The 13,981-nt window shown below is 38.0% G+C and overlaps 1 long non-coding RNA gene across 4 annotated transcripts in view; it reads right to left on the bottom strand.

The window, feature by feature from the left end:
• The window catches only part of LOC110214740 (uncharacterized), a 231,906-nt gene that overhangs the window by 149,487 nt on the left and 68,438 nt on the right, over nucleotides 1–13,981 (bottom strand). The window contains exon 3 of one of the 4 annotated variants that reach the window (XR_013486199.1): nucleotides 1,715–4,289. The exons of the other annotated variants lie outside the window; for them this stretch is intronic. This is a non-coding gene — a long non-coding RNA (uncharacterized LOC110214740). Of the gene's footprint in view, nucleotides 1–1,714; nucleotides 4,290–13,981 lie in introns of those variants that run through there. 4 annotated transcript variants of the gene reach the window in all.

The following is a 13,981-nucleotide window of genomic DNA, read 5'->3' as shown; positions in this document are numbered from 1 at the left end:
ACAGGTGTCCCCCTTTGCTGGCACGAGGGGCAGGACTGTTTTGTTCATACTCAGATCCAGGTCACATTCCTGGAGGGGGAAGGGCAGTCCCAGGAGTAGCAGGAGCAGTAACATACCAGAGCTCACAGTCACAGAGGACCAAGTACCCTCATCACAATTCCAGGGCAGAAAAGAATGCTTGTGGTCACTTATAGACTAGAGCACAGGTCAGAAGAGTAGTAAACACATTCTCCTAATACCATGTCACTAAGAACTGAAAAGTAAACAGCTGCACAAAACTCCTGAAGCTTAGAATAGTGTGCACCCCCGAAGCAAAAAAATACTGAAGAAAATAACACTTAAAAATAGACTAGACCTAATGGCAAAAGAGGTCCAAAAAGCCAATGAGAAGAATCCTTAAAAAGCAGAATCAGCCAAATGGAAAAGGAGGTCCAAAAGCTCACTGAGGAAAATAATTCCTTAAAAATTAGAATGGAGCAAATGGAAGCCAATGACTGGGTTTTATTTTATAATTTCTTGATTTCTCAAAGAATGAAAATAGGAGACAACATGAAGATCTTATTGGAAAAACAATTCACCTGGAAAATAGATCCAGGAGAGATCATTTAAGAATTGTTTGACTCCTGAAAGCCTCAAAGAGCCTAGACCTCATCTTTTAAGAAATTAAGGAAAACTGCCCTGATATTCTAGAACCAGAGGGTAAAATAGAAACTGAAAGAATCTATCAATCATCTCCTAAAAGAGATCCCAGAATGAAAACTCCCAAGAATATTATAACCAAATTTCAGAGCTCCCAGGAAAAGGAGAAAATATTGCAAGTAGTCAGAAAGAAACAATACAAGTATCATTGAGCCAGTCAGGATAACACAAGATTTAGCAGCTTCTGCACTGAAGAATTGAAGGGCTTGGAATGATATTCTAAAAGGTAAAGGAGGTAGGATTACAGCTAAGAATCCATTACTCAGCAAAAATGAGTACAATCCTTCAGAGGAAAAAAGGGATATTCAATGAAATGAAAATCTATTATGCCATGTTGCTTCCTGGAGATGAGGATAACCTAACAAATGGAAAGAAATTTAATTTTTTTTTTAAAGAGGAGGGGTGGCACAGTGTTCCATGATTCTGTTGAATAAAATCTACCCTCAGAGTTTGCTGAAATGAACACACTCAAGATGTAGATTACATTTCCTGACAGAAACTATGAATTCATTTTCTTGCATCTTCTGCAGAGAGGCACCTACTGGAAAAGCTTTGGCTCCCACGTCACTGGTTCCTACCAAGTCCAAGTCACCCAGCCCCCAAGTTACCTGGACTCTTCAAATCAACCAAATCCCTATCTCCCTACCCAAAGAACCGGACAAGCGCCCCTCTCCAGCCTGTGCCTTGGCCTGAGCTCTCAGCACAGCCTGTGCCTCCAGAGCCTTCAGAAAAAATAGTGAAACAGATTGAGAACAAGAAAAACTGACTTAAAATTGAAAGATGGTGTGGACCTTGCAAAATGATCAAGCCTTTCTTTCATTCACTTGGTGAAAAGTACCTAGATGTGATCTTCATAGAAGTGGATGTAGATGACTGTCAGGATGTTGCTGCAGAGTGTAAAGTGAAATGCATGCCAATATTTCAGTTCTATAAAAATGGGGAAAGAAAGGTGGGTGAATTTTCTGGAGCCAATAAGGAAAAGCTCAAACCAACTATTAGTGAATTGAAGTAATTGTGGATCCTGTGAACAGTGTGAAGAACTGTCAACTATTGAATTACATAATTTATATTTTTTTCCTATTTCCAAAAAGAGATCAAGTATAACAAGAGTATGTATCCAAATAACATTTGATTGTAAGTGACAATAAAATGTAAATCCTATCCTTTTGACACCCCTCCCCCAAAGAAGAACTATGAATTCTGACAGAATGTAAATACATAGTAAGAAAAATGTTGAGGAAGCAGTGAAGACTTGAAATCACTCTTCTCTAGGGACAGTGTCAGGGCAAAGGAGGAGAGGAATTGAAAAAAATAAATCAGCCATCATGACGATTAAGCATTCTCTGTCCAAGATATTGTGATGATCTCTCCAAAGTATGACCCGAGGTGGCTGATCTGCTTTTGTCTTCAGACATGGAGGGTTGAATACAAACCATTAAACTAAAGCAGATGATAAGGTGACAAAATTTAAGGTCAATTTTTAGTGTTACTCCTGGTGCCAAGCCCAATAGAAAGGTAAATACAAAACCTGAAAATGGCATCTTCATTGCCAATATCAGGAATAACATCCCTCATGACAATGGCTAAACATTTATGTCCTGTGATTAGTGTTGCCAGAAGTATGGGACTTATCTAGATTTCTAGATTATGTACCACCTGACCAACTTCCTATAAATCAGTTTGGTCCTTTTAAGAGACCCAGCTACAGTCTTCAGGCTTAGGTAAAAGTATAAAAGGAATGCTGAAGCTTCAAACTATGCCTAGGGGAAAAAAAGGAAAGGACTAGGAATTCAGACCAGATGCCATGTCAAGAGGTTCACTGACCAGCACTCTTGAAATCAATAGAAAAAGTTGCCTAGAGATAATATAAAGGTAGGATGGAGTTCAGGTACTGAATTTCAATGAAGTTCCCAGAATGTTCTCAGAAACTAAGACATCAAACATCCATCCAACCAGAAAAAAAGATATTCAGAGAAATCCATAGGTACCTAAAAAATGTCCATGGAAAATGACTTTCAAGGCATTAATAGCTTCAGAGGAGAACAAACAAGGTGAAAAGGGCATGAAGCATTTTGAAGGTCACCATTGCAACCTGTTATTAGAATATCCTTCCAACACTAAGGTGCCCATGTTTACATTTATACACATATGCCTGAGAGGTGGGTTAGTGAGCCAAGTTCACACTGAACCCACTTAAGCAACTTATGTAACAAAGGACATCTTCCCCTTAATGTAAGCTGGACAGTATGAACTCCACCATCAGTAGGAAAAAAAAGTGTTTTCATGAAAGGATAAAAATTATAGAAAGGATGAGAAGTCAAGGAGGGACTCAGCCATGGTTAGAAATGCAGACATTTCCAAAGACATCTTGGGTAAAGCTTTGGGAAAACATTGAAGTGTTAGTGAATCAAAGGAAAAAAAAGGTAACTCACATAACACAAGAGAATTAAATGTTACATCTTTCCTACCTCTGGTAGACAAGTTAAAAGGGTAAAAATAAAAGCTACCAGCCCTTGTGCGTCAAGATGTGAACTCTTGTCTTTAGTATTCTTGGGGTCAGCGAAAAGCTTAGAATTATATCATAGAGGAGAGAAGATAGTCATTGGTCTTCTTCAGAAAGACCTCCCAATTAGACCATTGTCTGATGGGAAGGAAGCCAAGGTGGCTGAGAGTGATCCAACTGCTCCCTTCCCAGTTTAGGGTAGGACTGCTTGGAATAATCTTCTTCTTAAGAGAAAGAAAGGAATTTCCCTAGACACTAAACCAGAAAACATTCAGGAACCCAGACATATTGGGACCCTGGCATATTGGATTTTTATCTAAGCAAGTTTATCTGGGGGATGTTGGCGATAAGGCTTTCGTAGTTTTTTTTTTTTAAACCATCACTTGCAACTCCACAGATATCTGATAACAACAAACCAGAGAATTAAAGAGCAATCCCACCACTAAAGGGATGACGATGGTAAAGAAGACAGCCTAGACCTTCTGGCTGGTTTAAAATGATTGTGCAAGCAGATTGTGCAGTGTTCATATCTCTACTCCAAACATGCTTCATTCTTTGTTCTGTAGTCTGTCCTTGTCCTATCCCGGTACAAATAAGGAAGATGTGCTAGTAGACATGAAGATTAATCACAGCACATCTCACAGAACTATGTTGTTCTAGGTTTTCCCCTAGTGCTAAGTCAAGGATGGTAATGAGGCACAGGCTGTCACCTCTAACCAGCTGTTATCATTACCCGCCTCTCCTAGCTGTAGGATGAGGCAAAGCATTTCTGTGAAGACACGTTTCTATGTAGGGACCCAATAAGGTGAAGCTTTGGGGGACAACTATTGTCTTCTTGCTTGTCAGTAAGATAAGCTCTGCAATCTCTTTTGGGGTTTGTAGCTACTTCTAGGACTCAAGCATTGTCTGAGAAGGCATGTTACTTACCCAGAATTTCATTTTGGGGCACAACTAGTAAGCTCTAGGTTCACACCTCTTAAAGTACACATATTCAGGCTTTAGGACAAACTCCTCAGTCTTCAGAGTAGTGACAAAGGTAAAATGTCTGTTGCTCATCCTGCCTCCTCCTCTTATGTTTTCCTTCATCCTAAAGGAGGAAGAGGAAAAGACAGATGAGAAGCTTTCATAGCTGTTTAATTTCCTTGAGGATGGAAGTTTATCCATCCCTTCTTTATTTAAACTGGTGCAAACTAATCTATACCAATTCAGTGTTTTGTCCACCAAGTCATAGGTACTCTAGTCTTTACCTAGAGTTTGATAGTTACTAAAAATATCTAATGTGCGTCTTTTTGCTTTAAAAGTATAAGGAAGATGAAGTTGTCTTTTAAATTATGACAGAGACTTGGATTGGGAGAAAGGCTGGGGGATAAAGAAATGAAAAAGCACAAAAAGATACTAGAACTGTCCTTAGTTCTGTATGGAGTCTACAAAGGAATGATACTTTCACTCCATACTCCTTAGACATGTCCTGAAACTCCCTGTGGCTCTTAGATAGACTCCTTGCTAATAGTCAAGTTCCAGGGGGAACCTTTGGGAGACAGAGCAAAATGTACACCAATGGGGAAGCAGAGGAGAAAGGCAGAGTACCTTGTATTGAGTAAGCTGGGGGCTTAAAGGGGCATGCCTTCAGAGAACTCACATTCAAATATTTCAATAACAGTGTTGGGAGATTTTTTGTCAACAAAAAACGGGGGTGGGATATGGAAGGGGCACATTAGAATAAGCAAAGGAAGCAAGTGATATCCTCTGTTCAACTATAGACTTTTCCCCAGTGGCTTGTTTCCTACTAAGATCTCACACATCATTCAAAAGAAATAAAACTTTCCAGCTATTTAGAAGGTGGCCAAACAAATTGGAGCACAGCTGTGTTCAGACTTTCAACAGTACTTAAGTTACATCTAGCCTCATCCTCATTCCTCCTAAATTATGGGGAAATCTTTTTCTGGGACTTCCAATTTTGATTTCCCAGTTTATCTAATTGCTGATACACAGTAGTGTCTAAAATCGCTACATTTTCCTTCCTGCTGGAGGCATTAAAGCACTAAGCTTATGCAAAATGGTTGTTGACCTCTGAATTTACAAACACTAAGAAACCGTCTCTGAAACAGAGATGCTATTGAAGATGCTTTGGATAGTATCAAGGACTGAAAGATAGATGTTGATGAAACATAATGAAGGAGGAGTGAAAGCGGGCCAAAATTACTATGTCAGGGCCACTAGCACTGAACTTCAATGACTTAGAGAGGGAGGCTGCCAACTTTGCACAACTCTGCCTCACTTAAATCCAATTCACCAGCGAGACATCACCCCTTGATATCATTGAGCCTCTTAGAAAACAAACAGCAGCAACTATGTCAAGATATGAACTCAGGAAATTATTAATAGTAGCCAGTATTTACATAGAACTTTAAAGTTTGCAAAGTACCTTTACAAATATCTCATTTTATCCTCACAGTAACCCAAAGAGGTTGATGCTATTGTTAACCCCATTTTACACATGAAGAAACTAAGGCCAATAACTTACCCAGGGTCACCCAACTAATAAAACGTCTGAAGCTGGATTTTAACTTAGGTCTTCTTGAATCCAAATCCAGTACTCTATCCACTTCACCACTTAGCTGCTCGAAGCCCAGAGAAAAGAGGAAGACAAAAGACAACTGAACCAATGGAATTATTAACCAATATGTAGTTTTCTATAGAAGGTAGCCCTGGTTTGAACTTAATAGGAGTATGCAGTGATGAATTGAACAAGGAAAATGCACAGCAATAAAAGGGTAATGAAAAATTAGGAAGGATTCCTTCAACTCCTGCTCTCATACTAGGGGATTTCAACATACATATAGACTACTTCAAACAACCTAACTATCCAATTCCTCAACCTACTCACTTCCCATGAGCTATTCTTCCACCTTACCTAGACACAAAGATTGTCAAATCATTGATCTTGCTATCACCCACAAACATACCTCTATGTTCAAAAATTCCAAAATTCCCATGTCTAAACATAACCTATTGACTTTTCACCTCTTCCTCTGCCTTCCCTTACAAAACCCTCCTCTTTATCCACACTATGACCTACAATCCCTTGACCCATCAATTCTCTCCCAAATCACCTCCCCTGCACTAATCACCTTTTTTTCCTATCTTGACCCTTGGTGAGCCAATTCAACTGTATATTGAATACCCAGCTCCTTTATCATATTGCTACTTAAGTCCAGCCAAGCCTCAACCTTGGATCACTTTAATCATTGCCACCCCCTCCCCTTGCTCCTATGCACATGCTATTGAAATGAGATTTGTAGATGCCTTTAGCACAATGCCTGGCACATAGCAGATGCTACTCATTATTGATACCATGCAATGGCTGTTTCCCACTTATATCCCTGGAACATCATTGTTTGTGGGAATAAATAATCCATTGTGGGGACTTACTGAATACATATCACCATCTTTCCACCTTCACTAATAGAAGGTTCCTGTGTACAGTTTTCAAGGGTAAATCAACTAATAAAAGATACCAGGTATGAGGTATACCAGATAAGAGATATGCTGTCCACATAAAGCTAAATAAATGTGCTCTTAATGTCAATCTGATATTGACATTAGATATTAAAGATATTAAAATTCTAAAGTCTACGATAGCCTTGCAACCACAGTTGCAATTGTTGGAATCTTTTGTAAGAATAAAGGTTCAATGCAGATAGTTTTAATTTAGGAACCAATAAGGTAGGATCTTAAAGGAATTGATTCCTTTATCAGGTTTTATATATTGGAAGTGAGCTCTGTGGCCGATTCCAGGGTGCTGGGTAGTGAGCCCTACTGGTTCTTCAGTCTTTCCCACTGTCTCGGTAGTCTTTCAGCAACACTTTTAATTTACAACCTTGTCTGTTCATTTTAGTCTGAGGACTGTTAAGAGACTATTTTATGTCCTTTATTTCTAGAACCTTAGAAACCAGACAATTGCCCAGATGTATTGATTTGGATCATATTCTATAGTCTGCACTAACCACTGAACATAGACTTCCTCAACCTGAAGGAGAGAGAGTTATACGATTGGATGTGACAATCAGTTTCTGTTCAAATTTACATGAAGATATCTTTAGGAATAGCCCATAATACTCTACTTTCTGACTTCTAATCTAGTCTTTTCTCTAGATACAAAATCGTTCCACAATCATCTCCATCTGAAAAAAAATTTAAGTGTCCTTCCCATTCTCCCCCATGAATAAGTTTTTAAAAAATAAAGTCCTTAATACATACACAAATAGTCTGGCAAAAATACAAAAATGAAGACCAGATTCCCATATATACACAGGAATAAATTGAGATAATCTCAGAGGGAATTAATTCTTACCCTAATTCACTTAATCAAATGGGCTGAAGCATTTATTCCTTCTACTTGGGGGGGGGTAGAAAATACAGAAAGTATTTTTAGAGTAAACTGGTGTAGATGAGAAGTCATTAGTCTGGCAGTTATAACTTGATTCTAATCCATGTTATAACATGTCTTGTCCTGACCTCCTAACAACTTTGGTCTCTAGTTGGGCTCTGGTTTGACTCCTCAGTGTCCCACTTTGACCCTTAAGCCCTCTGTGTTGATCCTTACTAAACACTGAGGATAGCCCACTAGACTTGGAAGCATCTTACCAACCTCATTAGCAGAGATTTGTGATGTTCCCCCCCAAAAACAAACACTTTGGAAAGTTGGGGAAGAATATACTTCCAGCAACTTCATTGTTAACATGCCATGTATCTAACCAGGCTTTTTTTAATCCTCCTCCATTTTGTCTTTTGAGAATCCATGCATATTATTAATATAAGACTTAAAGAAATACAACATTTTCATAAGCAAGTATTCAAAACTTACAGTAGAACCTCTTTATGTTGCTTACTATTCTTCACTACCCAATGTACTGATCAAGCAGAACTTCAGTTACTAGATGTCACCAGATACAGACCAATGAAAATTTAGTGACCTTACAAGAACTATCAGACCCATTGCATTTCACACATCTATTTTTATCATTTGAAATGCTTGTCATGCATGTGCCATAGTGTCCAAAAATGTAGCTGACAAGAATGAACCTATGAATTGAGGTGATTTCATTTTACTTTATCATCATTGCTCTCAAACACACAGAAGACCACCACCAGAGGAAAATCCCACTTGACTTTACAGTGAGACATTAAAATGGTCCCTGATGAGGAATTGCTCCCTTTGGGCAGACTAACATTGGTGGACTGGCAGAATTCAGGCATTATTCACAGAACATACCATTAACTATTCCATTACATCACATGCATTCTCTATTTGCCATTCAATCTTAGTACATAATCTACAATCCTTGATACTGACTGCTATTCAATCTTTAGCTATGTTCTTCTCCCAACCCACTGAATCCATCAATATTTCATAGTGCTTTGAAACTAGGACTTTTTTTGAAGTGTTAGAAATTCTCTACTAGTGAAAAATAGGGGGAAAAAATGAGGGATGCAGGGTTGGGTGAGTGCTGCTTCTCCTGTTGGTAGGAAAACTCTATATTCATTCCATCATGGATTTCATAGTTGCATAGGGTCATATATTCCTTAAAGATAAAGGAACAGGACAATTCTGAAGAAGTGTCACAACTGGTTCCTGTCAAGGCAGAAGTTTCTTTAAGTCTCCCATTATGTAACTCGTATTGTACTTCAGATTCTTTTCTCTAGATAGTCATTACACATGACCTCAGTCATGGCTCCTACACTTCCCTGACCTCCAGCTATGGCTCCCTCTGAGTACAGAAGTCCTTTGGAACTCTGCAGAGGTCCAAAGGCCAATTCGCCTCTACCTATATTTCCTTACTTAAGGAGAATGCCATTTTGGAATTTTATAGAAGATAGAAAGATGTTTAGCCTCCAGAAGGCACACCTTAAAAAAAAAATGGCAAGACAGCAGAATAAGAAGTAAGTCGCTCTCATCCTCCCTTATCAACCTCTGAAAGCCCAAAAAAATATCACTGCAGGAAAAACCCTGGAACTGAACTAGCAGAAAGATGGAGTATAGTCCTGTAGCCCAGGAAGCTTGAGGGATTAACAGGAGAGGCCCCTCTTGCCCTAGGGAAGGGGGAGCAGTACAGAATGGGAGACATCCCAGCAAGCTAGCTGAAAGCCCCCCCTCAGCATAGCAAGGGGAGATCCTGAACCCCAGGTGGTAGAGCAGGCAAGCACCAACACCAGGACCCCTGAGTGCCTCACTACAGGCAGGGGAGCCAGTGGAAACCAGCTTGGAAAACCACCACGAGCCACAGTGTTCTCTGGCAGCCAAACTCTGGTAAGCACAGATCCAAGAGGAAAAACCCCAGGCACAGAAACATCCTGCAGCAGCAAAACATCTGTCAGCAAGGAGCCAAACAAAGCTAAATGCCCAGATGAGCAGGCATCCTCCAAGAGCCTGATGACCCAGAGCTCCAGTGTGGCCTATTCTCCAGCCCAACACCAGCTAAGCTGCCAGAACCCTACATTCTCCAACTGCCAGCATCTGAGGCCCCAGCACACAAAGCCAGTGACCAGGTCCCAGGCATCCAGCACAAGAAGCTTGTGTCAATGCCCCTGTTCCCCAGCAGGAGGGCTCAATTTTTTTTTAAAGCCAGGAAATAAGCAAATACCATGAGCAAAAAGAAATGTACCATAGATTCTTATAATGGGGACAGTGAAGATCAAGGCAGAAATTCTGAAGAGGACAACATTGTCAGACCCACATCTGGAACCTCAAAAGGGAATATGAAATAGTCTAAAGCCCAAAAAGCCTTCTTGGAATAGCTCAAGAAAGATTTTAAAAGTCAAATGAGAGGTAGAAGAAAAATTGGGAAAAGAAAAGAGGTATGCAAGACAGTCAATATCTTGTATAAGGAAGGACAAAATTAAGTGTAGAAAACAAGTCCTTAAAAGATACAATTGGCCAACTGGGGAAAAGTACGCTGAAGAAAACAACTCCTTAATAAGCAGCATTGGCCAAATGGAAAAGGAGACACAAAAACTCACTGAGGAAAGAACTACTTAAAATAAAATGGGCCAAATGGAAAAGTGCAAAATCTAATAGAAGAAAACAATTGGTTAAAAAATAGAATTGGGCAAGTGAAAGCTAATGACTGAGAGCAAGAATCAGTCAAACAAAAATGAAAAAATGAAAATAGATGAAAATGTAAAATACCTCATTGGTAAAACTGACCTGGAAAATAGATTCAGGAGAGAATTTAAAAGTTATTGGTCTACCTGAAAATCACAATGAAAAAAAAAAAAAAAGAGCCTAGACAGCATCTTTCAGGAAATCAAGGAAAACTGCCCCTAGATCCTAGACCCAGAGGGTAAAATAGCCATAGAAAGAATCCACTGATCACCTCCTGAAAGATCCCAAATTGAAAATACCAAGGAACATAATAGTCAAATTCCTAAATTACCAGGCCAAAGAAAGTACAGCAAGCAGCCAGAAACAATTTAAATATCATGGAACCACAGTCTGCATTACGCAGAACCTTGCAGCTTCTACATTAATAGATCGTAGGGTATGGAATGAGACATTCCATAAGGCAAAGGAGCTTGGATTACAACCAAGGATCAACTACCCAGCAAAATTGAGCATGATCTTTCAGGAGAAGATATGGACATTCAACAAAATAAAGGACTTCCAAACCTTCCTGATAAAAGGACCAGAGCTCAACAGGAAATTTGATCTTCAAATATAAGACTCTAGAAGAAAACATGTTATTAATAAAGGCAAACTGTTTACATCCCTACAAGGGAAGATGACACTTAAACTCTTGAGAACTGTATTGTCATTACACAATTTTAAAGAAGTATACATAGAGGGGGTGGATATAAGTTGATTTTGCCATAATGATAAAAAAAAAAAGCTAATTAAGTAGGTTAAATGGATCTAAGTGGATTAATCTGATCTAGTTGAGAGATTGTACTGGGAAAAAAGGAAAGGAAGAGGCAGACAAGGGTAAGTTACAGTTACAGGAAAAGGCATAAAAACCTATTATGGTAGAGGGAAAGAAGGGAGGGAGATGAGCATTGTTCAAACCTTACTTTCATCAGATTTGGCTCAAGAAGGGAATAACATAATCAGTTAGGTATAGAAATATAACTTGCCTAATAGGTAGTAGGAGGGAAAAGAGGAAAGAAAAGGGAGGGAGGATATAAGGGAGGGAAGTAGCAAGGATAAAGGGGAAGAAAAGGGAGGGGGCTAATAGAAGGGAGGCAGTGACCAAAAGCAAAAATTAGTGAGGACTGAAAGGGGGAAAGGAGAAAGAAAAGCATAAACAGGGGGGAAATAGAATGGAGAGAAAGACCCAGATAGTAATAACTGAACATGAATGGGAGAAAACTCTCCCATAAAATGGAAATTGATGGCAAAATGGATTAAAAACCATAATCCTATAATATGTTGTTTACAGGAAACATTTGAAGCAGAGGGACACACACAGGATAAAAGGCTGGAATAGAATAGATTATGCTTCAGCTAGAGTTAAAAAAAAAAAAGCAGGACTAGCAATCCTGATCTCAAGACAAAGCAAAAGCAAAAATAGATCTTAAGAGATAAGGAAGAAAACTATATCCTGCTAAAAGGCACCATAGACAATGAAGTCATATTACTAAACATATGTGCACCAAGTGGTATAGCATCTGAATTCTTAGAGAAGTTCAGGGAGTTACAGGAAGAAACAGACCGCAAAACTATACTAGTGGGGGACCTCAACCTCCCCCTCTCTGAACTAGATAACTTCTATCTTGTTTACTTTGTGGTTAGATTTAAGAAGGTGAATAGAATTTCAGAAAAGTTAGGTATGATAGATCTCTGGAGAAAACTGAATGAGGATAGCAAGGAATATACTTTCTCAGTGGTACATGGCACACACACAAAAATTGACCATGCACAATCTGATACAGAAAGGCAGAAATATTAAATGCATCCTTTTCAGATCAGATGCAATAAAAAAAACTTATATGTAATAAAGGGCCATGAAAAGACAGACTAAATTAATTGGAAACTAAATAATCTAATCCTAAAGAATGAATGGGTCAAACAACAGATCATAGAAACAATAACTTCATCCAAGAGAATGACAATAAGACAACATACAAAAGCTTATGGGATGCAGCCAAAGGAGTTCTTAGGGAAAGTTTTAATGCCTACATGGATTAAAATTAAAAAAGAGGAGATCAATGAATTGGCATGCAACTAAAAAAAAAAACACTGGAACAAGTTAAAAATCTTCAATTAAGTACCAAATTAGAAATACTGAAAACCAAAGGAGAGATTAATAAAACTGAAATTAAGAATAAAACTAAGAGTTGGATTTATAAAAAAAATAAAATAGATAAACCTTTGATTAATTTTAAGAAAACCAAATTACCATTATCAAAAATGAAAAGGATGAATTCACCACCAATGAAGAGGAAATTAAAACAATTAGGAACTCTTTTGCTCAGTTGAATACCAATAAATTTGACAATCTTAGTGAAATGGATGATTATTTACAAAAAATATAAATTGCTCAGATTAACAGAAGGAAAGTATTTAAATAACTCTATCTCAGAAAAAGAAATTGAACAAACCATCAATGAACTCCCTAGGAAAAAATTTCCAAGTTCAGATGGATTTGCAAGTGAATTCTATCAAACATTTAAAGAACAATTAATTCTAATACCATGTAGACTATTTGGGGAAATAGGCTAAGAAGAGATCCTACAAAATTCTTTTTATGATACAAATATGGTGCCAATGCCTAAACCGGGAAGAGTCAAAACAGAAAGAAAATTATACCAGTTTCCCTAATGAATATGGATGCAAAATTTTAAATAAAATATTAGCAAAAAGATTGCAGTAACTTATCATGAGAACAATATACGATGACCAGGTAGGATTTATACTAGGAACACAGAGCTGGTTCAATATTATGAAAACTATCATCATAACCGATTATAACAAAATTAACAGAAACACGATCATCTCAATAGATGCAGGAAAAGCTTTTGACAAAATACACCCATTCCTATTAAAAACACTAGAGAGCATAAGAATAAATGGAGTCTTCCTTAAAATAAGGAATATCTACCTAAAACCTTAAGCAAGCATCATATGTAATGGGGATAAGCTAGAAGCATTTCCAATAAGATCAGGAGTGAAACAAGGATGTCCATTATCACCACTGTTATTCAATATGGTATTGGAAACATTAGCTTTAGCAATAAAAAAAAAATTGAAGATATAGAATAGGCAAAGAAGAAACAAAACTGTCACTTTGCAGATGATACTCAGAATCAAGTAAAAAACAGCTACTTGAAATAAAACTTTAGCAAAGTCGCAGGATGTAAAATAAACCCACAAAAATCATCAACATTTCTATGCATTACCAAAGCCCAACAAGCAAGACAATTTAAAGTTACAGTAGATATTATAAAATATTTAGGAGTCCACCTACTTAAATAAATCCAGGAACTATATGAACACAATTACAAAACACTTTTCACACAAATAAAGTCAGATCTAAATAATTGGAAAAAACATCAGTTGCTCATGGGTAGGCTAAGCTAATAGAATAAAAGTGACAATTCTACCTAAGCCAGTTTACTTATTCAGTGCCATACCAATCAAACTACCAAAAAATTGTTTTATAGAGCTAGAAAACAAGATTCATTTGGAAGAACAAAAGGTCCAGAATATCAAGGGAAGTAATGAAAAGAAATGCAGGGGAAGGTGGCCTAGACGCAGATCTTAAATTGTATCATAAAGCAGCA

This window comes from Phascolarctos cinereus, unplaced genomic scaffold, assembly GCF_003287225.1.
Source record: "Phascolarctos cinereus isolate Bilbo 61053 unplaced genomic scaffold, phaCin_HiC Scaffold_4;HRSCAF=312, whole genome shotgun sequence".
Classification (NCBI taxonomy): Eukaryota; Metazoa; Chordata; class Mammalia; order Diprotodontia; family Phascolarctidae; genus Phascolarctos; species Phascolarctos cinereus.
The sequence above is the reverse complement of the archived record's forward strand: the minus strand, read 5'-3'. Positions and strand labels throughout refer to the sequence as shown.